The sequence below is a fragment of the Zalophus californianus genome, chromosome 3 (assembly GCF_009762305.2).
Source record: "Zalophus californianus isolate mZalCal1 chromosome 3, mZalCal1.pri.v2, whole genome shotgun sequence".
Classification (NCBI taxonomy): Eukaryota; Metazoa; Chordata; class Mammalia; order Carnivora; family Otariidae; genus Zalophus; species Zalophus californianus.
In genome coordinates, this window is record NC_045597.1 from 90,950,900 (window position 1) to 90,978,237 (window position 27,338).

The following is a 27,338-nucleotide window of genomic DNA, read 5'->3' on the forward strand; positions in this document are numbered from 1 at the left end:
AAATTCTACCTCTGAGACTAGTAATACAGTATATGTTAACTAAACTGAACTTAAAGTAAAAAAACAAACAAACAAACAAACAAAACAAAATGCAGTAAGCAAAGGATTCACCTGGCCCCATACATAGTTCAGGAGAAAAACACTATAAAGAACACAAAGGTAAAGTGACATTAAAGTTAGTAATCTCTCCGGATAGCTCATCACCAATCCAGCCACAACGTTCTATAATATGCCAGCCGAAATCTGCTGAAACCCTATCTGACCCGAACGTATACTCAATAGCAATTTCCCCCAGTTACAAAATCCAGCAAGTAGATCTGCTTAAGGCTCAGCCTAACGCATTCAATTACTGACTGGGGTCTGCAACAGCAGGCCCTTACTCCAGATGGTTGTAACTCTGATAGTTAGATTTGCCAGTGCTCTGACGGAACCCTGGCTCTTCTCTTTGGCTTCACAATGACTTGATCTCTATCTCTGATGAGATAAGACATCTAAAGGCAATGGAAATATGTCTTGGCCCAGCATTAAATTGCAACCAGCCCCTTAGAAGGGAACAATTCAAGACACTACATTTAAAAGAAAGAAAGAAAGAAAGAAAGAAAAACCATAAAATGCAAACCAAGACAATTATAACAGAAAATTAATGTCTCTGTTATTTTTAATTCAGGCCTCTCAGGTCACTTTGCTAACAGAGCTCTATGCAACAGAAAATTAAATTGGCCAATTGTACACTGTCGCAGCTGTGGCCCTGAGCCCCATCTAATATTTCTTCCTGAAATGGCTGTATTTTTCCTTTCAGGTCCTCCTGAGGTGAGGTGCCCTGAAGATTTGCTTTCTTCTCAGTGCTCGTTACTCTCCTTAAAAGAGGCCTCTTCACCTTTGACCTAAGGAGCAGTCATTGTCTTTCATATTGTATGAAACAAGGAAGAGATGGTGGAAAATAGAGATATCCTGAAGTAGGTGTGGTTCGATGGAGCCCAGGGACAAGGTTGGGGAGAGCCTGTCCGGAGGCTTTGGTGAGTCACATGACCCTGGGACTTGCCATGATGCATCCTGTGCTTTTAAATGAAACTAGCAGATCCAGAATTAAATCCAGAAAAAAAAAAAAGATTATCTTAGGAGATCTAGGTGAATAAAAATGTTTCTAATATGCCAAACATATTCTATTTATAATGGTACCAAAATAATTTGCACACGCCCTTTCTGCAAGACATCCTCTTCCCGTCAGCCATTTTCTCACCAGCATTTCCGGCATGAGAAATGCACTTGTGGAGCCTGAAATTTGAGCAGGGGAAGGTAAATAGTCTTGAAAGAATATTAACAAGGCTGTGATTTCTGACTTACTAAACCGTCTTGTTTTCATAGTTTCTCTGAATCATACTTCTTAAGCTCTTTTGTTCCATTTACATTTTATTGATAACTCTCCCCCTTTCTGGTGACTTATATTTACCTCTGGATTCCATTAAAATCATAGATTTATCTAACATTCAGGCACTACCTTACAGCCCTTAGGTAACAACTCCTGGCTATCCTGTCCAGAGTCACCAGACTGCCACCAGACCCATCTTGCCCCAAATACATAGTCTCCATTTGTGGCTTCTGGATATCTTGGATGCCCAAGAAAGATCCAATCTGATATCCCAGGCAATTGGCAAGAACATGCACATTATGATATATTAAGTCATTTATTCATTTAATCTGTATTTAATAAGCACTACATATTACAAACTGAGTGACACAAGAAAGGTGTGTATGATTTTAAGGTGGTTGCCTATCAGCTCCCAAACCCCTAGAATCTGAATTCATCTTGGCTTAGAGTTTCCTCTAGATATGACGCAACTCAAATACAGTTCTTGTATCCAATCACAGCAGGAGGTTAGAAGCTAAATTTCTAACATCCATCTTCGGTTACATTTTCTTTCAGCTCTCTATCTATCCAGTATATATAGGAATCAAAAAAAATTCTTTTTTCTGAGGATTTGGTCTTTAGATGTTGGACATTCCTTTAGAGGATAGGTTTCACTCTTTCTATTTATTTCCTCTATAGAGATTAGCTTTATCTGCCTATGAAACCTCAAATGTTATTTGTACCTGGGAGGTCTACTAATCTATTTTGGAGAAATATTTTGCCAAGGGAGAATATTTGGAAACAAGGACAAAAAGGTAAGTTGGGGCCCAATCTTAGAAAACAGTCAATGTCAAGCTAATTACCCCAAATTTATTTATTAGACAATAATAAAAAAAACTCTTAGAAGTTTTATTTCTTTGATTTTTTGAACACATAATCATAATGAAGAGCAAGCAAGGTTAACCTGATGAAAATGTGTAGTTTTGGTTTTTACATGCAAAAGACTATCTGAATTCAGGGAAATTATTTGAAACTTAACAGAATATTCCAAAAGTAAAAAAAAAAAGTGATCATTTAAAATATTATCATAAATAAATAAATAAATAAATAAATAAATAAAGGATACCATCGATCATCAGGGAAATAAAAAGTGAATATAAAAAATATTGAGACAAACAAAAAGTATATCCGGACTAAATAAATAATAATTTAGTCAATCATGCATTAACCAGCTTTCCTTCATTTTATTTCTTGAAGGAACTAAAGTTCATTGATTATAGAAGAGAAGAGATTCATAGAAGAGAAGCAAAGAGCATAGGATGATTCTCATGAGTGGTGACTGAGACAAAGATCCTTCGGTGGATGTGATTTTCTCATCTTTGCCCTCACTAGAAAAAAAACAAAACAAAACAAACAAACAAACGAAAAACCGATAATGGGGCTCAAGAAAAAAAGTAATTTTCTATTCTGTCTATGATAACACCATGGAGTTCAGCCAATTAAACTTTACTTGAAATGCAAAGTCATTTCTATCTCAGTATGCTGCTGGCACAAATACACAAGAACTAGAGAGAGGGAAAAACATAATCTTTCAGATACTTTTTGATAAACATACTCTAGATTTTTGATCCTGAGAATAAAGATGAAAATTAAGGACATGAGAAAAAATAATAAATTCAAATGATCAAAACAGTTAACATCCAGCCCTGGGATTGGACCATCCTAACTACTCATGGAAAACCCATTTGTAATGATTTCTAGTTAATGTCTAACTTCTTATACTATAGCTGGTGTTAGTCTTTAAAATTGTAATTAAGTGACTAATTTAATTTCTCAAATTGCCATTACATTTTCTTTTGGTGTGGCCTGAGTTTAAATTATTAATATACTTGCAATTTATTTTTCATACTTTTCTTTTGTGAACAAATGTGCTCTGGCTTTTGTAAGGGCTAATGAACTTAGGGTTTCAGATTATGAGTTTATTTCATAATGTTTCATATTATTTTGAACTCTTCGACATCTTATTTTTCTAGGCACATTTTCCTTTTCTCTGTAGATTTGCAAGGACAATCAAAGCATGTGTTGTATCTTATTATCCAACGTGTGAAGGATCATTTGTTGTCCAAGAAGTCTTTTATCGCTTTTCTATCCTTACAATTACTTTTTCTCTCCAAATAATACTTCTTAAATGCAAATTTAGTCACATGTGACCCAATGGAGTCTTAATGCCTCAAGAACAATGGCACAGCTCACTTCTCAGTGGCTCCCAGAAAGTCTAGACGGCAGTGTTGAGTGCTCCTTCAGATGTCAATGAGGAGAAGTTTGCAGGGGCAGGGCTGTGAAGAGAAGGAATTAACAGGCCAGGGGCCAGGATCTATTGCTCCCCAGTGAGAAATGAAAACAAAATAGGCAAAACTAAAACCAGAACCCAGAAGGGCCTCTACCATATGGTACTGATGTCAGAATTTAGCGCAGAAAAGAAAGGATTTTGGGGATTAGTGCTACACCCACAGAGTGCAACTGAAAAAATTTTAACATTGCCAGAAGCTCTCTCCACATGACATTAAACATCTGTTTAAAAATTAATCTTTTAAATGGATATTTCCAAATAACTTTATAGTTAACAAAATACAGACAAGATTTTTTTTTATTTTTCTATTTTTCTCGGTTTTGTTAAGGCAAATGCACACACACACACAAGCACACACACAGCTTTTTGTGTCCTATATTTTTCTAACTTTTCAGTTCTTATAACCAAACACTTCTGTGCTCAATATACCAGTCATACATGATAACCAAATATTTGAAGTATATAATTAGACATATAGACAAGCACATACGTGTGTACACACGCACACACACACACACACACACACACAGGCATGCTGAGAAAGAACTGGTTCTTTTGTTTGATCTTTAGGAACTGTCAGAAAGATTCCTTTCTAGATGGTAATGAAAATGAAATGAAAACAGAAGTGGCTTATTGAAGTTAATCTATGAAGCAAAAATTTTAAATCTCTTCACAGTGGACTTCTAGAAGAAGCAAGGTGGTGTGACTAATAAATTATCAATGAGAATTATGAAAAAAAAGACCTGTACCAGTAAAAATTATGAGGAAGGGTTTAATCCACCCCTCAGAAACCTTGTAAGTAAATGTCATGTTTGACAAGTAGCTCATGTTGAGAAACACCATCTGTGAGGAATATTAGAAACTAGAAGTAGATGTCATGCTTGATAAAGCTGGTAATGCCAATGCCCATCAGAAGAGCTCACTAATATTTCAACAGCTCTGGGAAAAGATAGTCAAGAGAAAAAAATGATGGGTTTGAAGGAAACACCTGAGACCACTGCTAATGAAAACAAGCACATGAGAATATTCTGTATAAAAAATGTTTCCCATCCAAACAAGTTATTGTACTTCTACTAGGGGACCATACCTCCTAATGTTTAATATTTCCTCTCTGCTTCCAGCTAACATCTTGATTTGTCCTCTGACACTCATTAAATATGGTTTCTGTGCACATACTAATATGCAACAGCCTTGAAGATTCAAAAACGAAACAAAACAGGAAGCCAACAAGTCTCATTCCCCATTCTGGACACATACTACCATTCAACTCAGTAAGTACATTTTAGGAGTGTTTTCTGTGGCAGAATCTGTGCTGGGCACCACAGGCATGTGCCTGCCCTCAAGGAGCTCACAATCTAGTATAAATGCACGTGGAGAGAGGATAGCTCATGACAAGCCCATGTGGTAAATCCTCACAATAAGCATATACAGTCAGTGGCATCTGTAGAGGAGGATACGGCACTAGTTATGCTAGGAAGACTCACGTGAAGGATGACTGGTAGCGTGACAGGATAGCAGGGTTCTTGTCTCACGGAGTCAAAGAATGAATCTCGCAGACACAAAAGAGTGAAGTGAAATGAAAGTTTAAGTGAAGGTAAGAGCAGAAAGTTAAGAAGTTCTCTAGAGTGACAGGGGTCCCGAATGGGTTGCCACCAAGAGCTTTTAGTGGCAGTCTTTTATTGAGAACTGACTGGGAAGCTTGTGGCCTTGAGATTCTTGTGCCGTATAGGTTTGAGTAAGGACTATTGATAACACCCTTAATGACTTAATTCTTTGAGGCTTATTCATTGTCTGTGATACACTGCAGTTGTCCAAGAAAAATACTCTGGACGATCCCAAGGCCAGGTGGTCTGTGTTTTGTTTTTGTTGATTTTTTTTAATCTCTTATTCACTCTGTCTCAGCACTTCTGCCTGACAGGTATAGTCTCAGAGCCCAGCCAGGGGCCCCCTATCTCTCCCTGTCTATACCTTAACCCTTTCCTTACTCAGTAGTGCATCAGGTGGTAAGAATCTAGATAAGGTCATGTCTATATTTTCCTGAAAGCCCAGACAAATTCCACTAATGGTCTTCTCAGTGCCTTGTGCCCTTGTAGTTATCTGTAAAACCAATGTTAATTTTCAGCCGTCTCCACTTAACTACAAATTCCATGTTGGTGGTGACATCTGTTCTGTTCACCATTTTATCTGCAGTAATTAAGACAAATTCAATAAGTTCAAAATTAATTAACTGACAGACTGTTCTAGAAGACCCTTGGTAAATTTTCCTTGTACAGGTCTCCTGACACCCACTCTATAATTAATGATATACTTACTTTACTCAAACATAAATAAACAAACAAATAAACAAAAGATGGAAAAGTCAAACTATGTTAAGAAAGTTGTACTAAAATGTGTCTGTTCCTTTCTTTGGAAGATGACTTTCTTATATACTGCACTACACAAAGCCCACTTGCAGAGCTCTTGTTGGAAGGAAGGAAGGAAGGAACGAACGAACGAACGAACGAACGAAGGAAAAGGAAAGAAAAGTAAAAAGGAAAGAGAAGAAAAGAAGAACAGAAACTTGCTTCAGTGTGTGTTTGCTCATTGTCACTGCAGCTATAAGGATGGACAGGAAAGTGGCCTCTCAACTAACCTCAAATGGCCTAATATAGTTATGAGATTGGGTTCTGAAATGGGTCTTCCCTTTGAAAAATTGTCTTCATTATGAAAGAAAAAAACCTTTCATCTTTGTTTCTCTCCAAAACCAAGAGTCAAGGACTGTTCAGACTTTTGGGAAACCAAACAAAAACCCTCACAAAGCAAAAGACTACAACATGTCAGTGGAGGGCTGGATTTAGTGTAACTATTATCTGATTGTTGTTTAATATAATTTGGTAAAGGACAAAGGGCAATAGATATGTACCTGACCTCTGGCTGAAGTCTCCTCTGCCAGAAAATTCCTCTTCATTTCTCATTTTAAAAGAATCAAAATTAAATTTGGCTAGGATTTTGGCCAGCACTCAAAACTTTAAGTATGTAGGGATTAGTAGGTAAAGAAAGCATAATAAAAGGGATCAGTATTATTTTCCAGAAGCTTTCCATGTACCAGACAATATGCTGGTCTTAAAGGGACAGCATTTACCCCCACAGAGCTCTGTTCAGTTATGTGAGAAGTTTTAAGTAGTACTGGGTTAAAGTACTGGGTTGTGAAGCGTGTCTACTGGGTCAAAATACCAGAGGGTGCTGATAGTCTGTGAAAAATGTAGTGGGACACTTGGCTAGTGGGACAAACACAATCATAATAACCCAGCTTTGGTACATATGGCTGTCTTGAAAAGAATTTTCTGGAATTGGGAAGAGAGAAAGAAAATCATGACCTACCTCTTCTGTGATCATGGATGACTTAAATAGAACTAGAGAAGAACATCTGCTATAATTCAACATCAAACCAATTTTACCTTTTTGAAGGCAAACGTGCTGACAACAATATTAGGATTTATCTTCTAATAAGTTATCTAAGACAGACAGTCTCTAAGTGTCTCGGTGATATATATGTGCTTGTTAGAAATAGGATACAGCCATATATTCAGTAAACTGGAGAGAAAAAAATAGCAACTCTGTATTATAGTCATTTTGGTATTAGAGCAAAATGTTTTAAGTTCAAATAATTCTGTGTTCAGATTCCAACAAATCCATTTGCTTGTTGGGTAAGACAAATCAAATGTAAATATCTACACTGCAGACTTTTCATGGATATTAGAACAATACCTCGTACACATCTTGGTCAATAAAACTGGCCCTGGATTAGCCTCCATAAGATAGGATTCCCCTCTCCTCTTCATTTTTTTCTTATGACCCTTCTCCTTTTTGTGCCTTCCTTTCTTTACTACACTTTTCCCACTTGTGAAGGCTGGCGTAAAGCATCTAGGGGTTAGATGATGGTGATCTTTAGTATTGCTTCTAGGGCAGTGTTTGATGTTCTACCCGGGAAGCTACCAGCAAGAGAAGTGGGCGGGGGGGAGGATCTATTTTTATTTCCCAGTTGAACACACAAGGGACTCCTCCAGCTGAAAGAGGTTTAGAGGGCTTTCTGCTCACCATATGTCACAGAGTTTATTGATCCACTGAGAGTGGCAGCTCACAAAGAACACAGACATAGACCACAAAGATGGAAGCGAGACAGAGTCATGGAGCCTCAGTCCCACAGAGTTACTCCCATTAACCAAAAGAACAGGAAGTTAACATTCAGCAAAGCATATGTGAGAAAAACAAGTACACCGAAATAAATAATAAATAAATAAATAAATATCAATTAAGGTACATCTTTTGGAGATTGAGGAAAACTAAGATGTTTTAGTTAGAAATTATAAGGTCTAGGATCAAAGAAATGGAGTTATAAACTGGCCAGAGTGTGTGAACACTTTTAACATATATTTATTCTGCCTGAGACTGTTACACAACAAATGTTTTCTCTGCATGGTCTTGGGCTTCACACATTTCTCTCCCTTCCAATCACTGCCTAAGTTTAGGCATTGTCTGTTCTGTGGCTTATTTTCTCAGAAAGCTATTAGCTTTTAAGGATTGCTCTGATGAATTCTATCAATGCAAGGCACTCTTTTCTCTACGTATAATCATTATCTAATTATATAACTAGCTTTTGGGAGACTATCTTAAAGGAAACTTTCAGAATGTGGAAAAACTGAACATTTTAAATGTCATTCCATCAACTTGAAGGATCCATCTTTCTAAGAAGTCAGTTGTCATTTCATTTCTTTTTTTTTTTTTTAAAAGATGTGTTCTTTTTTTGTGGGTGCTTTTAAGATTTTCACATTCTCATTGTCTTTCCTCCATTTTGTCTCAATGTGCCTATTTCTTTATTCTTTCTGTTTTTATCCTACTTGGTGTAGTAGCTCTTGTCCATATCTCCCCTCAACTTTTGAAAATACTTTGTCATTATCTCCTCAAATATTGTTTGTGCCCTAGTGTTTCTTTCTCACTACTCTCTTTTTGGGAAATCAATTACATGCCTTTTTTCCCACCCTCTTCCATATGTGTTTTCCATTTCTTTCTTAAAGTTTCAGTCTGGATTAGTTTCCTGCGAATCCATCTCATTTGCCAATCCTCTATTCCAGTATCCAATCTGTCATTACACACATCCAGTACAATCATAATTTAGAGTAGTGACTCAATCGATCCTACAAGTTGTATTTGTTCCCTTTGTATAGATTGCAATTCTCTGTTTAAAACATCAATCGCTCCATCTATGATCTTATCATGTTAATTATGGTTATTTTAAAGTTATGCATGATGACTCTAATATCTAGGTCACCTGTGAATGTGTCTATTGTCTGGCATTTTGCTATTGATGTGGCTGTTTCATTTGCTTGTTTGTTTAGTGAATACAGGACATTTGGACTGAACAATTGTGGGGATTCCAAAATCTCCTTAGCTTGTGGCAGGTCGTTTGAATAGAGATACATCATATTAATCTCATTAGGTCTTGAATTAAGTAGACCTAACTTACCAGTCTTTATATGGGCTCAGTTTTTTCTTATCCCTTCTTACTCTTGGGATTTATCCAGGAGCCTTCTCTCTTGGCTGGCTGTGACCTACAGTTTTCATCTCCCTGGTACCATGAAGCTGCCAAAAGCCCTGCTAATATTTTAGTCTACTAGATTCTGCTTTCTGCATGGGTTCTCTATCTCTTGCCATATGGTACTTCTGAAACCGTGTAAAATGTTGTGCTCATTTCAATATAGGAATATCTCCCATTTTTTCTTTATAGAAGCTTGGCTCCTCAAGTTCTGGCTCTCTTGATAGGTCTTCCATGCCTTCAAATACATTTTTGGAGAGAGTGGGGGTATTGTGTCCAGCTTTCATAATTTTTATCAGCGGGAAATTGTTATCTTACAAGCTAATTTGTCCCAGAACATGTGGTCTGTTTGTGTATTTTTATACCTAGCTATTTACTAATTTCATGAAAATGACCAAATAGAAACATTTTTGTTTTTAATTTTCTTTTTTAAATATTTTATTTATTTGAGAGAGAGAGAAAGAGACAGCACAAGTGGGAGGAGCAGAGGGAAAGGGAGAGAATCTCAAGCAGACTCCATGCTGAGCACAGAGCCTGATGCAGGGCTCAATCTCACCACCTTGAGATCACCACCTGAGCCAAAACTAAGAGTCAGATGCTTAACTGACTGTGCCACCCAGGCGCCCCTGTTTTTCTATGTTCCATATTAGTGCATTTAATTCTACTACAACCTTAGTTGAGTTATGATTAAGATGTTCAGTTTCTAGATTGATGGGGGTGGCAACAATGCAGGACTATTTCATGCAAAGCTTTCCCCAGAAACAAAATGTTCATTCAAAATCAAGGTACGGTTTTTGGATACCTTAACTCAAAGGGTCTAAGATGGTCTAAATTTACCATTTTTCCTTAGCATAATACCTTGGCATATATTTGTTACTTTTAGAATCACTTCTGTGGATTGTACTTCAGTATTTAAAGCCCACTATTCTAGGATTTTTGATGTATGGAGTTGGAAAAGTGGAGGTATCCAAAGATTTAGAATACCACACTGCTGTAGAAAGGTCTGAGACTTGCAGAGATGCCTGAATCTCAAATAATCTGAGGTCCTAAAAACCATGGAATGTCAAAATGGGAGTTAAACCCCAGGATTACCACCTACCTCCTTCCTATTTTGTACCTTGCCATCATGGCAATGAGGGAAGCAGAAATGAGTCCAGGGTTTGTACACATCTGAAATGGGATGGGTAAAACATATTTCAAATCCCTGTCATGTGCTTTCCCTCAATTAGATAATAGCTTGGTTATGTTGCTACATCAAAACCTGGGTCGTTAGAAAAGGTGGAATCTAGAGGAGATCTCCACAAAGGAGATCTGACCACACTCCATCCAACACATGTATGTGATGCTGAGCCTACACCTTGGGTGGGGGGGGGGTGGGGGGGTGGGGTGGCGGCTTGTAGGTCTTCATGAAGGTTCTATTGATCAGGAAAACCACAGCATGATGTTGTTGTCTGCTGTTGTCACTGAACCAGAAGGGGTTTTTCCATCCTTCTTTCATGACACCATTTGTGTGACCACTAATTTCCTCAAAATAAACTGAAAAACCAGATTGAAAAAAAAAAAGAAAAAAAAACCAGATGTAAAATCTGTTTCCCATATGGCTTATCTCTTCAAGTAGCCCTCTCCACTCCAAGCACAATAAATATATCAAATGAAAATAAAACTAGTTTTCTTAGTCTATATATAGTCTATATATAAAAATAGTCTATATATAAAACTATATTTTTTTCTTTACTGAGAATAATATTGAATAATACTGGAGTAATCACACTTCTTGCCATGTCTCTACATGTGATAAGAATTCCTCTGCTTTTTTGCTTTCCACTGTGAGATGAACTGTTGGTTCAGGATAGACAATCTTTATTATATCAAGAACATATCCTTATGATACTAGTTTTCAGCTTTTACCAGAAATAATTATTCCACTTTTCCATGGCCTTGTTTATTATTAAAATATAAGCATACATTTTTTTCCTTCTACATAATGATCTAATTATGGAAAGAGATTTCCTAATATTAAATTAACCTGGAAACTCTGTTTTGACAAAGTAAATTATAAGTTTAATATGCTATTGGATTCTATGTATGGCAATTTATGTAAGATTCTTATATCTGTACTTGCATGTGCTCATTCTGTAGTTTTCTCTTTTGGAAAAATAATTAATTTTTCAAAATAAATGATAAAACTTTTCATAGTTTTCTCTGCCATAGAAAAGCTTTTACAGCATTAGAATGTGTCAACACTAAAAATCTGAAAGGATTCACCATAGAATAATCAGGAACTTGGTTGTTTTTTTTTTATTTTAATTCTTTATTATGTATTTGTGTCTCTTACTTTTTTTTTTTTTTTTTAGAGAGAAACAGAGGATGCCTGTGGAGGGAGGAGGGGCAGAGGGAGAGGGAGAGAGAGAATTTTAAGCCATTTCCACATCCAGTGCAGAGCTTCACCTGGGGATTGATCTCACGACCCTGAGATCATGGCCTGAGCTGAAACCAAGAGTAGGACACTTAACTGAATGAGCCACCCAGGCACCCCTGTGTTTTCTACTTCTTATGATAAATTTTTTTTATTTCTTGTGTAGCCCAAATATAATCTTAGTTGTAACAGCCTACAGTACCTAATAAAGTCTATGTACGTCTCTGTACATTCAAATTCTGGTGCTATCATACATTTAGCTTCAGCATCTGACCTATCAATTAGCCCTTTTCAGCTTCAGCTCCTTTATCTTTTAAAATGAGAAGAAATGATCATGTGGCTGTTGGAGAATTAAATAATATAATGAATGTAAATCATTTAAAAATGCATGGTACCTGATAAACATTAAACAATTATTATCAGTTATTGCTACATAAGGTTTTATCCCTGAGCCATTTCGATCAATAGCATCACTGCTTATTGAGGAAGACCCAAGTCCATAGTCTTTGCTGCCAATTCCCACACAAATAATCCACATCAATATCTGTGTCTCTGTCTTTGACATTCATTAAAAAAAAATTTACTGAGGGGATGCTGTGCACAAGGTACCATTCCAGGCACTGTGGATATGACAGTGATAAAAATAAACAAAATCAAAACTACAGCTTGCATTCATGGAACTTTTGTTGTAGTAATCTTTCCTCTGTCTGCATGCCCTCCTTTCATCTGTCATCTGCTCATGCCATGCTCCTTTCTCTTATAGGCTTCTTGAAGTTTTTTTTTTATAAGGATTGCGTTACTTTCCAGAAATCAATCACATTTTGCCACATATCTTTCAGTGCTGCCCTTGAATTCCAGGCCAAGCTTTTATTCTTGAAAGTTTTTGCGGGGGGGAAAAAGACTTGAAGGACTTGGTCTGGGCTGTGGTATGATTAGAGCTATAGTCTGAAATTTTCCATTGCACAGCAGGGAATATACAGAATGGAACAGTGAGTGGGAGTCAGGGCGGCCTGACTCATGAACTGGCTTGAGGGTATAAAAATTGAGGAAGGAAAGAAAAACGGGAGACTTGTAGATGCAGACCAAGCAAGTATTGACCAATTATTTATGCAATGAGAAGGAAAAGGAAATTAGAAAAAGTGGGGCCATGAACTTCAATCTAAATAATTGGGATTATCAGAAGTGCTGCAAATAAGAACCAGAGAGAGAAGAGAAATGACTAATTTTGAATGGTGAGATTATTTTTTTATTTGTGTTGACCTTTAAGTCTTAAAATACTACCCAGAGGAAAAAAGGAACTGTGAATTACTTGTTTGTGGCTCTATTGATAATGCCTAAAATTGTGCCTGAAATACAGTAAGTATGTGTGAACTGACTGAATGATAGTTTTGTAATAGATTGAAATCTCATTTGCCCACCAAAATTTATATAATTATCACCAAAAGAATTCTTCAAAGGAACATAACAATCTTAAATTCTGTTAATAACTAAATACTCCAAACATTTGTAATTTGATTTTGATTGTGAGTGATTTGAATATATGAAAATAGGACACTCTATCAGAGAAAAAAATATTAACAAAGTGTTTAAAAGAAAGTCTGGGGCAAAATGTGTAATATTGAAACCAAAAATAATATCCAGACCATACAAATGCTCTTATGAATCACAGATTTCAATATAAATAATACAATAGAAAGAAAACAAAATATCTAAATATACAATTCATAGTAGAAGAAACACAAATAACCAACAAGTATATTAAAAAAAGATGATCAATATTACCAGTAATATAATTTTGTCTGATTTGATAGAACAAATGAAATATTTATAATAGTGTTAAGTAAGTATAGGTAAATAGGAAATCTCAAATGTAATAGTAATGGTATCTATTGAATATTACAATAAACTTTAGGGAAACACAATTTCTTATTATCTAAGTTCAAAATGACTCTATCATTAAACTCCAAAATCCCACTTCTAATAATCTGTCCTTTGAAATATTGCAAGATAAACATAAGAATGTTGATTACAGTATTATCATTTGTAATAGGAAATAAATCAGGAAGAAATTTAAAATTCATCAATATATAAATAGTTAAAAGTTAGAGTAAGACCGTATGATCTGATACAATGAAAATGATAAATGAAAAATAGGTGGCTCTTGACACATTGATATAAATCATCTCTGATATCCTTTATAAAACTAATGCAAGCGGCAAGGTGTAGGATAGTGGTAGTGTAATCTCATGTATGTATATATGTAAATGTGCCCATGCCTGTTCTCCTGGTCTGAAGGCGTGTTGGTGCAGGTGTGTTGAGTTATTTGTGTGTGTACACCTGCAGGCAAATATCAGGAAAAATATTCAAGGAGTGGGAAACAGAGGCCACTTCATGAAAATGGAGAAAAAGACTGGGGGGAGGGAAAGAGCATGCACTTTATGTTTTATATGTCTGTATTTACATACTCCTTGTAAAAACAATGTATTACTTTGTGGGGGAAAAAAAAAACAAGGGTCTTAAAAGCAAACAAATGAAACAGGTAGTTATTTGAAAGGAGATGACCTTAAAACCTCTGAGAGTAGGAGACCTCATTTTGTAGAGAAGTAAGATTTTTGTTTCTGTTATTACTCTTTCTGGTAAATGTATCATAGACCGCTATACTGAAAGCATTTATATACACTAATGGAAAAAACTTCATGTTCCAACCATCGTTCAATAATTCCTGATAGTGTACGATTCATCAAAATTATGGGAACTTTTTCCTTTTCTATCTTATTGGAAATAATTGTGGCTTCTTTAGATTTTCCATAGGTGTTCTTAGAGACCTCAGTGAATTAAAAATGAGAGTTAGGTGGGCGGACTAATGCAATTAACCAGAAATTAGGAGAAAAATTTACATTTAGTACTAGCTAACGCGAACTGTGGCTTGTTTCACCCATAAAATGTGAAGAGACTGATTATATTGTTTATGTTTTTCAGAATTGCAGATTTAAAGAGTTCTAGAGTCTCAGCCAACTATATTCTTCTGGAATTCTGTTTCTCTTAATTGCAGTGGTTCCTTCAAAATGCTTCACCAGTCTCGACAGATACGGTCTTCATGTATCTCTCAAAAAAAAAAAAAAAAAAAAAAAGATTTGAGTTGCAGTTGCTTATTTGGGAAATAATCTCAAGAAATACCAGTAAAGAAGTAGGGTCTTGAGGGGTGTCTGGGTGGCTCAGTCAGTTAAATGATGGACTCTTGATTTCGGCTCAGGTCATGATCTCAGGGTCCCGGGATCATGCCCAGCATCGGGCTCCCCGCTGAGTGGGGAGTCGGCTTGTTTCACGCTTCCTCTCTCCCTCCCCCTACACGCTCTCTCTTAAATAAATAAATAAATCTTAAAAAAAAAAAAAAAAGAAAAGAAAAGAAGAAGTAGGGTCTTGAGACCTAGAATAGAGGCAAGCTGAGAAAAGTATGATGTGTTATCTAGCTAGTTACTACTGTGAGCATTGGAGCTCAGACCCACTGGGGATGACCTGAGAAAGCTCCATTCTGCTCATTGGTTGAAAGCTGGGATTGGGGTACTTAATGCTTTGGCATGTCTGTCTGCCCTGTGCAAAGATAACATGCCCCTAGAGCCAGAAACGTGCCCCAAGGAATATGCTCACATATTCCCACTTAAACAGCTTTCAGCATGTAGCGGCACATGGGGATAAGGGCAAGGCACTGAAGTAGCTGTTTTATTTCACCACTTGCAAGTTCATTCTGTCAGGCTACTTAGTTTTCAAGGGGTAGTCAGTCACAAATACTTAACAAAAAAAGTTCTATGAGAGCACTTTCAAGGGGAACAGTTGTAGTCCCTGATGCTCCACTTATTCCCAAAGCTATAAGTGACGTTCATCCTCTCTATTCCCTACCGCTCATTCTGTACTCCCATCACCTGGGACTGTTATTTCTTCTGGCCAAGGCTGCCTGTGTGCCAGAGTAACCCAGACCTTTGTTCCCAAGTATTTGATCCGAACTCTATCTCTGTCAAATTCTCTCTCTTCATGAATGAGGGTCTTATCTTTTCCATCCTGGTTCCTCCTTCCTTTGCCCACTAATCCCACACAGCAGGAAAAGCCCAAACTGACCAAGCAGCAGCTATTGCTTTAAGTCTGAAAAGGAGACAGATCTAACTTGTTTACTACCGAGGAGCTTGCTGGCCTTTTTAAGTCAGAAGCATAAGGAGAGCTCCACATTAGTCTCTGCTGTTAATAGGTTGGACGTTCAGCTCCAGTAGCAGCTATATTTCCATCGGTGAAAGGGAACTCATGCGGTTGGACCTATTCATATTCTTCATTCTGGCCACAATAGCTGCTTTGTTCATAGACCCACTGTGACTCTGGTCTTGCTTCTGTCCTCAGGGTGAGAAAAGACAGAAGATGGTCCCACTCCCCTGGATGAATTATTGTATTCACCTTGTTGTTTTGTGCCTTCTCTTGATAGGTGCTCCTTGGCGGGCATTGATACAACTTTCAGAGACCCACACACTTTATGCCCATGGGTCCATAGAACTTCCTGTCTCTGAAATTCCAAACTTACTGCTTCTGTGTTCCCCTCAGCTAGTCAAGACATTTGTCATTGCCTTAGAATCTATGTACATTCTTATTTCAGCCAATTTTCTCTCCATACCATATTGATAACTTTGTGCAAATGTCAGCAAACTAATGACCAATGGCCCAGCCATCTGTTTTTGTAAATAAAATTTCATTAGAATACAGCTGAACCCATTTGTTTAAGTATCATCTATAGCTGCTTCCATATTACACAGACACATTTGAGTAGTTACAAAAGATACCCAATGGCCCACAAGTCCCCCATATTTTCTATCTGACTCTTTAAGAAAAAGTTTGCTAACCTTGGATCTAGTATATTGCTAGAATCTCTTGGGGAGAACTACTCCTCACTCCCCTTTTCCAGGGCCAACCCTGATTGAAACTATAAGCTTCAGCAGTGTATTTTTGGCTGCATCAACATATGTAGCCCACTCATTATCCATGACCCAGGCATCAGTTTTATCTTACTCTGTGGGCTAGTTTAGACAGCCCCAGTGAATCTACCTATGTGAGCTAAGGGAGTGGTGTCTGTGCATCTGAGGTAGGTGAAATAGAGTCTGAGCTACCTGCTTGTGCAACTTCTTTATGCCCTCTGTATTAATCATGTTTTTAATTTCTGTATCTTATGTTTTGGAGAGAAACTGCCTTCCCAGGGCTAGCTAATTCCCAAAGATAATAACAGCCTGCCTACAAGCCTGCTTTTCATATTCAAACCAATAAACCCAAACCCACATTTCCCAATCACCTCCTTATCTAACTCACACACCAACCCAATATTTCCCCTTCCCTAAATCACCAAAGTCAGGTACCAAGCAACTAGAGACCATCCCTATAGCCCCCCAGCCTGCCAGAATGATTTAAACTGGCCAATCCTAAACTATTTATGCTGCCCTACTTTGCTGTTCCCATGGAAACCCGAATAAAAACTCTTGCCTAGGCTTTCCCATTGCTCCTGCTTCTCCTCTTGATCAAAACCTGATGGTTTTCCCCTACACTCTCTTGAGAAATGTAAGTAATAAATCTCCTTCACTGGTATTGGCCTCTCCATGTCATCATTCAGTCACCTTCATAAATTAAAATCCCACGGGTCCAAATAAAACGCCCTCTGGATCTGCTCAAGTTCATTCCTGAATGTTCAGTCTCCAACTTGTGATGGATTTACTGCTATTCCCACCCAAACTTCTCAGGCTCCCAATAAATAGATCAGTTGTATTCCCATGTTTAATGTGTGCTATGTTCAGAATTCAAAGGGATCTAGCAAGTGCAGGGCCTCTCTTTCTTAGTATTATGGAGTGCAATGTGCAAAATCTTGTCTTTTAACTTGAATGACTTGTCTTGGCATTGATTTCCCTAGATCCCTAAAATGTCCATCGATGTGGCAGTCCTTAAAACTTTGCAGGATTTATCTCCCAGGCTTTGATTCATATAGATCTTACTAGGATACTGGCCACTTTTATCTCACCACACCATTAGCATAATGTCATCAAAATAGTGGGCCATTCTTAGGAATTTCCAGATAACCAAGTTCCCTTCAGACTATACTGTGACAAAGGCACATAAACCTGGGGCAAGAATGTGACTTTGTACTGCTGTCTATCCTAGGGGACGGTGAACTGCTTCTGATCCTTCTGCTTGATGGACATCTTAAAGACTATTTCACCAAGTAAAACCAGGGAAATAGTTGCATATCAAGTGGTAGAAAATGTGTTGACCTTTTCTAGGAAAGACCCCGCATCCAGTATCACTGCTTTAGGTGGAGCTATCACTTAGTTCAGTTTATAAGCATCACCATCATCCATTATGGTCATTCTGTGTTTTGCAGGCACTAAGCTAGAAGATTAAGTGTGGATATGACAGGAACAACAACCCTTGCACTATTTACCCTTTGAGGATGGTACTAATCTGCCATCCACACATGCTTTTGATTTGCCATCTTGGCTGTAGGTATGGGCATTCCCTTTCCCTGGAGTACAGTAGTTATTCTGGCACATTGCTGTAGGTTCCTTGAGTAAATTGGGGACATTTCTATTTGAGGTGCTTGCCATGGACTTCAATTCATGGGCTCTGGTTCTGAGAGCTAGCTCCAATATGGAAACTCAGTAGCAACCATATTTTTCCTTTGTAATAGGTGATATAATAGTCTTCTCCTCTGCTCTTGATCTGTTGGTTATACAGGTAAAGAAATTCCACCAATGGCTCTTATTTCAGTCTCTACTAATGGCCTGGTCCCTGTGAGTCAGGGTATCTTGATTAATAGTCTATCTTTTTGGCACATTACATTACTTAGGTTCACCTAGTCTCTATTAACTGGCCTCTGCTCTTCTAGAATCCCCTCATTCCCAATGACACAAAGGAACCCATTTCCATAGCAGAATTTGTTATTGTCCATCTAGATCTACAGAGGCCTACACTGAAATTCTCAGCAATGCCAATACTCTCCTCACTAGCACATTCCTTATTGCCAGTGAAGGGAGAGTCTATGGGCCTCCCCAGGGAACATGGTCAGCTGGTAGATTCTCAGCTGTCATATATCAATTTTAACTTGCTCGATTCTTTGAGCCTTTTTATCCATTTATAAATATTCTTCCAGGGCATTTCTGTCATCTTCACTTCATTTTCAATATGCCATAATTTTCTTTAAGCTTTGACAATCCATTCTATTCCAGTAGTAGACTGGGGTCTGCTTTAGTGATCCTTGCCAGGACATTAAACCCCGAATTACAGAAGAAGGCTCCCATATTCATCAAATCTCCAGTATCGATCCTTATGATCAATCTACGACCAGGGTTGAGCAAACTCCAGAGAAATTCCTAAGCCATTCTCTTAGTTCTGCCCATCCATGCTAGCCTTTAGCACTTTAGTAAATAATGTCTTTTCTCCCGTAGCGGGCACAAAACCTCCACAATGAGACACACTGAAACTTGACCTTAACTATTGCTCATAAAATAGTACAAGAATTTTGACCAGAGAAACAGCTGATGTAATTTATCTTTTAACAGGAAAAATGGCTACTGTAGTAAATTTGTGCATTGAATGAATGAGGGCAAGGACAAAAGCAGGAAGATGAGTCAGGAGGTTTTAACAATAAGAGAAGACGGAATGATGGCTTAAGCATGAGTGGTAGTATAAGTGGTGAGAAGTAGTAACATTACGGACATTTTTTAATTAATTAATTAAGTGACTAATTTCTACACCCAAGGTGGGGTTTGAACTCACAACCCCAAGATCAAAAGTTGTATACTCTTCTGACTGGGCCGCCAAGGAACCCCTGGACATATTTTGAAGCAAACTCTACCATCATTTGTTAACAGATTTGATGTTAAATTTGAGACAAAGATTAGAGACAAAAATAGCCCACAGGGTTCTTGACCAGAACAGTTCAACTCATCATTAACTAAGATAGCAGAAACCAAAAGTAGTTCGGTTTGTTAGTAATACAAGTGAACACCTTGAGGATTCTGTTGAATACACAAGCACAAAGGTAAGAGGAGTTGTCTGGTATAGAGAAAAACATTTAAGTCAAATCAAAGTCAAAGGAGAGAATGTTGGGAGAGCAAATAGGTCTAAGGTCTGAGCTCTCGGCCATCCTAACTTGACATGTCTAAGAGATCAGGAATTAAAAAAAAAAAAAAAAAGACAGGATAAACAGCCAGAAAAATAGGTGGAAGATGAGGAGACTGTAGAGCTTAATATTTTACTGATAGCTGTCAGAATAGAGTGTGTACAATGTCATTTTTAAATGGAGCTATTTATCTTTTGTTATTGAGTTGTATGACTTGCTTGTATAGTTTGGATATTAACCCTTTATTGGATACATGGCTTGCAATATCATCCTTTTTATGTTTTGCTAGATCCACTTCGCTAGCTGAGGATTTTTTTGTATTTATATTCATAAGAGATATTGGGCTGTAATTTTCTTTTCTTGTAGCATCTTGTTTGGGTTTTGGTGTCAGGGCACTCACTGGATTTATAAAATCAGTTGGAAAATATTCCTTTCTCCTCTATTTTTAGAAAAGATCTGTGAGAAAGATGGGTGTTAATTGTTCTTTGAATGTTCCTTAGAATTGTCCATTGAAGCAACTGAGTCTGTACTATTTTTGTTGGAACATCCTTGATTACTAATTCCATCTCTTTACTTGTTCTAAGTATATTCAGTGGTTTATTTTTTCTTAACTCAGTTTCAGTAGTTTGTACCTTTCTAAGAATTTGTCCATTTTATCTAGATTATCTAGTTTGTTGGCATACAGTTGTTTACAATATACAAAAAAAGAATACAATATTCCTTTATAATCTTTTTTCCCCTTTTATTACTGCGATGTCAGTAGTAATGACCCTCTTTAATTCCTGATTTTAGTAAACTGAGTCTCCTTTCTTTTTTTCCTGGGCATTCTACCCAAATGTTTGTCAATTTTGTGGATCTTTTCAATGAAAAGGTCTTTTGTGGTTTTGTTCTTACTCGTATTTCTTTTATTTTCACTCTTTATTATGTCCTTCTGTTTTCTTTGGGTTTACTTCATTTTTCTTTTTTTAGTTTGTTAAGGCAGAGAGGTTCAGTTAGTAATTTGAGATTTTTTTAATCTAGCCATTCACAGTTACAAATAGTCAGATAACAACAATTTTTTAGGAACGGTGCTTTTAGGAAGCTCCAAATCCATCCTGGCTCCCGCAGTGCATGCTGCATTGCTGGCTTTCAGTGTGCTTGTGGGAATGTTGGTTTTCAAGGCTACCAGGGAGGGGAGGAAAGGATGATGAGAAAAAGGCAAGAAAAATGCCACAAAGCTTTCTGCTCTCATTGAGACTTAGCTGTATTTTTGAATAACATTCCTCTTATTTTTCAGGCCCTTGGTCAATTGATGAAATTCTAAAACGAATTGATTTTGACAGTTTTTGCTAGTGTTCTCTTTGCTTTCAAGGAAAAATGGATTTTTAGAGATCCTTACCCCACCATTCCCACTGATCTCATTTAGTACTTTTATCATTAACCAGAATTCAAATGGGGGTATTCTCTAAATCCTGAAGGATTCCCACATACTCACATTCAAGAGAGAACCCAATAGGAAATCAATACAACTATTAATTTGCAAGTAATTTGGGAATCATCTACCCAAGCTTCTTCAATGTCTATCTCTCTGACTTCATACTTATTAAACTACAGAAATATTCTTTTAAATGAAATTTTATGCAGCGGTTTCATACATATGAAACAGTTCAAAACAGAGTTGCCTTTTCTTGAAGTAGGGGTGAGACACTGTGGATTTCTGCCTACTCTTCTCTGCTTGTGGGAGGCCTTGAGACAAGTCCCCAGAAACGTTGAGCATCCAATAAATACAGTTTGGAAAATAAAGTAGCAGCTGAATAGGGGAGGTCAGTAAAGAGATGGGAAGGGAAGATGGCTTCCCCACTATCCACAGGTGGAGATGTAGATTCCTTGATTTCTAGCCCAATCCTTTTGTAGACCTTACTATTCAATATTCTGAAGCCGTGCACTCTTAAGGTGGAACTATTTATTATTCATCTATTTATTTGAAGGCTATTATAGGTAACAAGAATGTTTCTCATTGTTCAACATGGCTGAGTACATGTTATGTGACCTACAACCATTCTTATAATAGATGTGTCTATTATGTTTGTAACTAATACTGAACAAAAGTATCCATAACAAGCTAGATGAAAAATACAAAATACTCTTTTACTTTCAAGACTACTAAATGGTAAATGAACTACCACTGCAAATTTGCCTTGAGAAAATGACTTTTATTTAGCCTTCATGTTGCTTTGTTTTCCTGTCAGTGTAATAAAGGATAACTAAAGAAGTGGCAATGTTTAATAGCATCCTAGCACGGAACAGTGGAAAACATATTTGCCTGCACACAGACAGATGAGTTAAGTGACTTGCCATAAAGCTAAAGAAAAATAAATTAATTGGTCTTATTGAAGGCTTTGTGAGTTTTGCTTTTTTGGTTTTTTTGTTTGTTTGGTTGGTTGGTTTGGTTTTTTTGTTTGTTTGTTTGTTTGTTTGTTTGTTTGTTTTTAGGGAGGGGTTTGGTTTTGGTTTTTTTCCACATCAGATATGACCAGTGAGTCTAACGTATGTGTCAGTCTCTTTATTTTGTAGGAAATGGCACTTGGCTTTTTAATCTGCCAGAAATAAACTTTGATATGTTCAATAATGCCAATCAAAGTTGTTTTTATTTATTTTTAAAACATTCAATGGAAAAGTAATCCACAATTCTCTTTCATTTGCCAGATCTTCTAACGTCTGTGTTTCTAAATTTGGAGGGTATATCTTCAAGAAAAGAAACAGTCATTCAAAGGGAGTATGCTTTAAAAATCACAGCAGTCAGAAAAATCTCGAGACTGCTGCAGTAGGCCTCCTATCATACCCATGTTGATATATGAAGCCATGCTCTAAGTACAGGGTTGTAAGTCTGGGATCTGCAAACCACACCCGGTGGGCCAAACCCAGCCCAGTGCTTACTTTTGTATGACACACGAGTCCAAGATTTCATATGTTTTATTAGTTGGAAGGTAAAAAAAAGGAAGATGACTATTTGGTGACATATGAAAATTGTGTAATGGAACACAAGCAAGCTCATTTGTTGACATAGTATCTATGGCGTCTTTCCTGCTACACTGGCAAAACTGAGTAGTTGCTAAGACTATGATATTTACTACAGAAAATGTTTGCCAAACTCTATGCTAAGGTTACAAATTTAGTAGAACCACAGGCTAATTCCTCTTTGACTTCCTTATTCTTTTATATCACCTTTTTTTTCACTCACTCATATATCCGATAGCCTTGATTTCCACTTATACCCATATTTGTTACATTTGGAATTAATGAAATGAAATTAAATAGGTAAAGCATGGGGCAAACAGAAGACATTCAAGATGTATCAATTTCTGTTTTTCCATAATTTTCTTTCTCTTCTCCATGTGTCTACTAGAGCAGCAGAGAGTTTTAAATATACTGTACGTTGATTCTCTGGGTATTTCTAGCCCCCAATCTTGCTCCTTTTCTTTCTATCTTAAAAGCATTAAAGATCAATTTCAACAAACAATAGAACCTGTCAATTCCTTCACCCCTCCAAGGCTACCATTGGCAATATGTAACCCAATCTTTCTTCTTGGAGAAGCAGTCATGTCATTTATACTGTGATAAGACTCAATCACAAACACATGTTTCTTCAAGGAATTCTTTTTCCCTAGGTGCAAATGCTCTCAGATTCCAGGGGTTTAAGACCTAGAATATAAAATAGAATGTGGTAGGGTGCCTGGGTGGCTCAGTCGTTAAGCGTCTGCCTTCGGCTCAGGTCATGATCCCAGGGTCCTGGTATAGAGTCCCACTTCAGGCTCCCTGCTCAGCGAGAAGCCTGCTTCTCCCTCTCCCACTCCCCCTGCTTGTGTTCCTGCTCTCACTGTCTCTCTCTGTCAAATAAATAAATAAAATATTTAAAAATAAAATAAAATAAAATAGAATGTGGTAGAGAGAAAAAAAATAACAAACCTGTGTTTCTGATGGACATGGAGAAAGTTGGCTGTTTTTCTACCTTACAGCCTCCAGAGATCATAATTCCAATCTAAATTTGGTGGGGTTTTTGTTTGTTTGTTTTATCTCCCCAAGCCAAGCATTTCAAAATTGGTAGAAAGTTCTACTAACTCATTTTTTGGACAATATAAAAGGATTTTCATTTTATATTGACATGGCACATCTTTAAAAATTGAATTTACTTATTTTTTAAAACACACATTTTCTTTTTAAGATATAGATTTTTTTTCCAATTATGTTTTTTATCTGTTTGTGTTTGTGCAGGAGGGGAATATTTCCAAAAAGAAAGGAAAGTAATGTCCTAATTCTGTTACTGTACATTTGCAATTGCCGTCCAGGCTATATCTGCAAGATCAAAGACCAATTAGCAATACATGGCTTTGATTATAACCCTTTTTTGCCTTTAAAGGGGTGTTAATTTTCAAAATCCCTGCAGATTGATATGGAGCACAGATGTGCACAGCAGTAAGTGTACAATATGCAGGCGTGTACCTTATCTTCCAAAGTAACAGTTGAAAATGGCACTCAACCTAATTAGCTCTCAAAAATGATTTAGAAGGACAGGAGTTGGGAGGAGAGTCAGAGCCAAACAATATGTTGCTGTTTTGAAATAGAAACATGTCTTTAGTAGAGAGTCTTTAAAAAAGATTCATATGTGGGAATAACAATGATAAAAATCACTCAGGGTCAACCTTCATGGTGACCCTATCAACCTCAGTCTTCTTAAGACTATACAGTTAGCGTGGCAGGATTTTGCTTTTGAACCATCAAACCCAGTTTGTACAGAGTTGCATTCTCCCAGCTCCCTGTCATTGACCTCCATCTGTTTTGTTCCATATGTTTTAATACCTCTTGTTTTGGTGCCTTGTGATTTACTCACAGGTCCTAACTTCTAACTCCAACTTCTCCTCTTCTTAATCTGGGTCTTTAGTAGGGGCCATGACTTTTCACTTAAAAGTTCTGCACAGAATTTCCTTGTTTAGGATTGGACTTTGAAGAAAACTCCCAGGACACATAACCCTATCTCCTTAGAAATGTCTAAAAAAATAATGATAACAATGAAGTTAGCGCCAAAAGTCTGCATTCATGGAGGACTGAAAATGTATCATTTTCTCAAGACATTCTGGTTTTTTTTGGTTTGTTTTCTTTTATTTTCTCCTCTCCCCTTCTCCTCCTCCCACTTCTTCTTCTCCTCCCCATCCCCTTTTCCTCCTCCTCCTTCTCCTCCTTCCTCTTCTTCTCCTTCCCCTTCCTCCACCTTCCCCTTCTCTTTTTCCTCTTCCTCCTCCCTCTTCTTCTTCTCCTTCCCCTTCCTTCCCTTTCCCCCCCTCTTTTTCCTCCTCCTTTTTCTCTTCTTCTTCCTCTTTTACTTCTTCCTCTCTTCTCCTCCCCTCCTCCTCTTTCTTCTTCTTCTTCTTCTTCTTCTTCTTCTTCTTCTTCTTCTTCTTCTTCTTCTTCCTTCTTCTTCTTCTTCTTCTTCTTCTTCTTCTTCTTCTTCTTCTTCTTCTTCTTCTTCTTCTTCTTCTTCTTCTTCGTTTTCGTCTTCGTCTTCGTCTTCGTCTTCTTCTTCTTGTCATCGTCTTCTTCTTCTTCTTCTTCTTCTTCTTCTTCTTCTTCTTCTTCTTCTTCTTCTTCTTCTTCCTTCTTCTTCTTCTTCTTCTTCTTCTTCTTATTCGTCTTCTTCTTCTTCTTCTTCTTCTTCTTCTTCTTCTCCTCCTCCTCCTCCTCCTCCTCCTCCTCCTCCTCCTCCTCCTCCTCCTCCTCCTTCATATCAGTACTTTCCAGAAAGCTGGTTTGAGAAAGTATTTGAAGTTGTCTCCAAAAGAATAATTCCCTAAGATTTTAAGATCATCAAAACAAAGAAGTATTGCGAGGTATTTGAGGACAAGTTCAGGAACTGCCATGCCTATATTTGGTGAAAGTATTCTTTATAATGTGTATGCACAGATACACAAAGACCAATGATGTTTGAATTCATATTTATAAAAAACAAACTGTATAACCTAAACCCCTAGGATATTTTAGCATGTAGTAATTAATTTTTTCAAGAACTACTGATTTAGAATACTGCAAACTTTGGTAAATACATTTTATTTTACCCTTTAATATGCAGAGAAAAAACAGACCATCTTTGTCTTTACAAATAATCTAAATGGATTAAAATGGGTTGTTCAGGCAAAATTAAAGTTTCTCTGTTCAGCACATTATTTAACTTTCCTTTCAAAGTATCGATATATATTTAGGTGAAAGACAGAGAGGCCTTCTCCAAACTTGAGAGATCACTGGCTTTGGATGGCAGCCTAGGTTTGAATTCTGGTCCCAGTTTTTACTACCTATATGGCCATGGACAAATTTATCTAAACTAATTCCGTTTCCACATGTGTAATATGTGGATGATAACATTGCAAAAGGCTGTAGTGTGGGCTATAATGAGATCATATCAGTTAAACACACTGTAAAGTAGACTTAGTAAGAATCACTGCTTTTCCTCTGCCTTTCCCCTGAAAAAGTTTATTATTCCATCATCCTTTCAGTGCAAGTCCTGATATCTAAGCTCCTTCCCAGTTCTTCCCAGATATCCCCTTTCTGGCTTCTACTTTTTGCTAGTTAAACTACCCATAAATTTGCATTTCAGGATGACTTGTGTTTTATAGTTTGTTTCCACTACTAAGAAGTAGCTCCCATTCTTTCCTTCTTGCTATTCTTTGTACCTTCTGCAAATGATTGCCCTGAAATAAGAATAATCATGCTGTCTTCATTACAGAGCTCAATGCTGAGGTGATTTCTACATTCTGAAGTTTCTGTCAGAGGCATTTACTTTACCAGAATCATATTTTCACATTGTGAAAGAGTATGTTCCATATTTCCCTTAAATCAAACTTCTGCCCTCTCTACAACTTAAGACAAATATAAAGTTTCATGCAAAAGAAAATCTATATATTCTCCTCAACTATGACTAATTATTGAGAATTTCGTTTTTCACCACTCATATTCACTTGATCTTAGTATTCAGTGATACTTACCCCAATCTGATACACACATACACACTCTGTATGTGTGTGAAAGAGAGAGAGACAGAGAGAGAAGGGAGGTTTATTTAATATGGTAAAAGTTTTATAATTTTTAAATAATTGTAACCCCTATCAAATAACCTGTCTGAACTGGTCTGGAAATACTGAATGTGTAGATACATATTTTTTATATTTCTTAATCCTTCTTTCTGATTGGCACAAATAGGATAGATGCTGAGTGTTTTGCCCTCCAGCTGGTGGCTTGGGAATCTCTGCATTGGAACTTAAACCAGAAACCCAGGGTTACATTGGCTGCTGCTCAAGGAGAGAAGCCAACAAAACAGTTTGCTTCCATCTGGATAAGCAGAAATTTAGCCTGTCATTTCTGAAAGCAGGAACATATTAATTACCAAAAGAGAGGTTTTCACAAACTTCTAGAAGGAAGTAGTGAAGACCATTCTAAAGCAAAGTGGTGCTAGTCTGTGAAACTTTTCAGCCTCCCTTAAGACCAAGG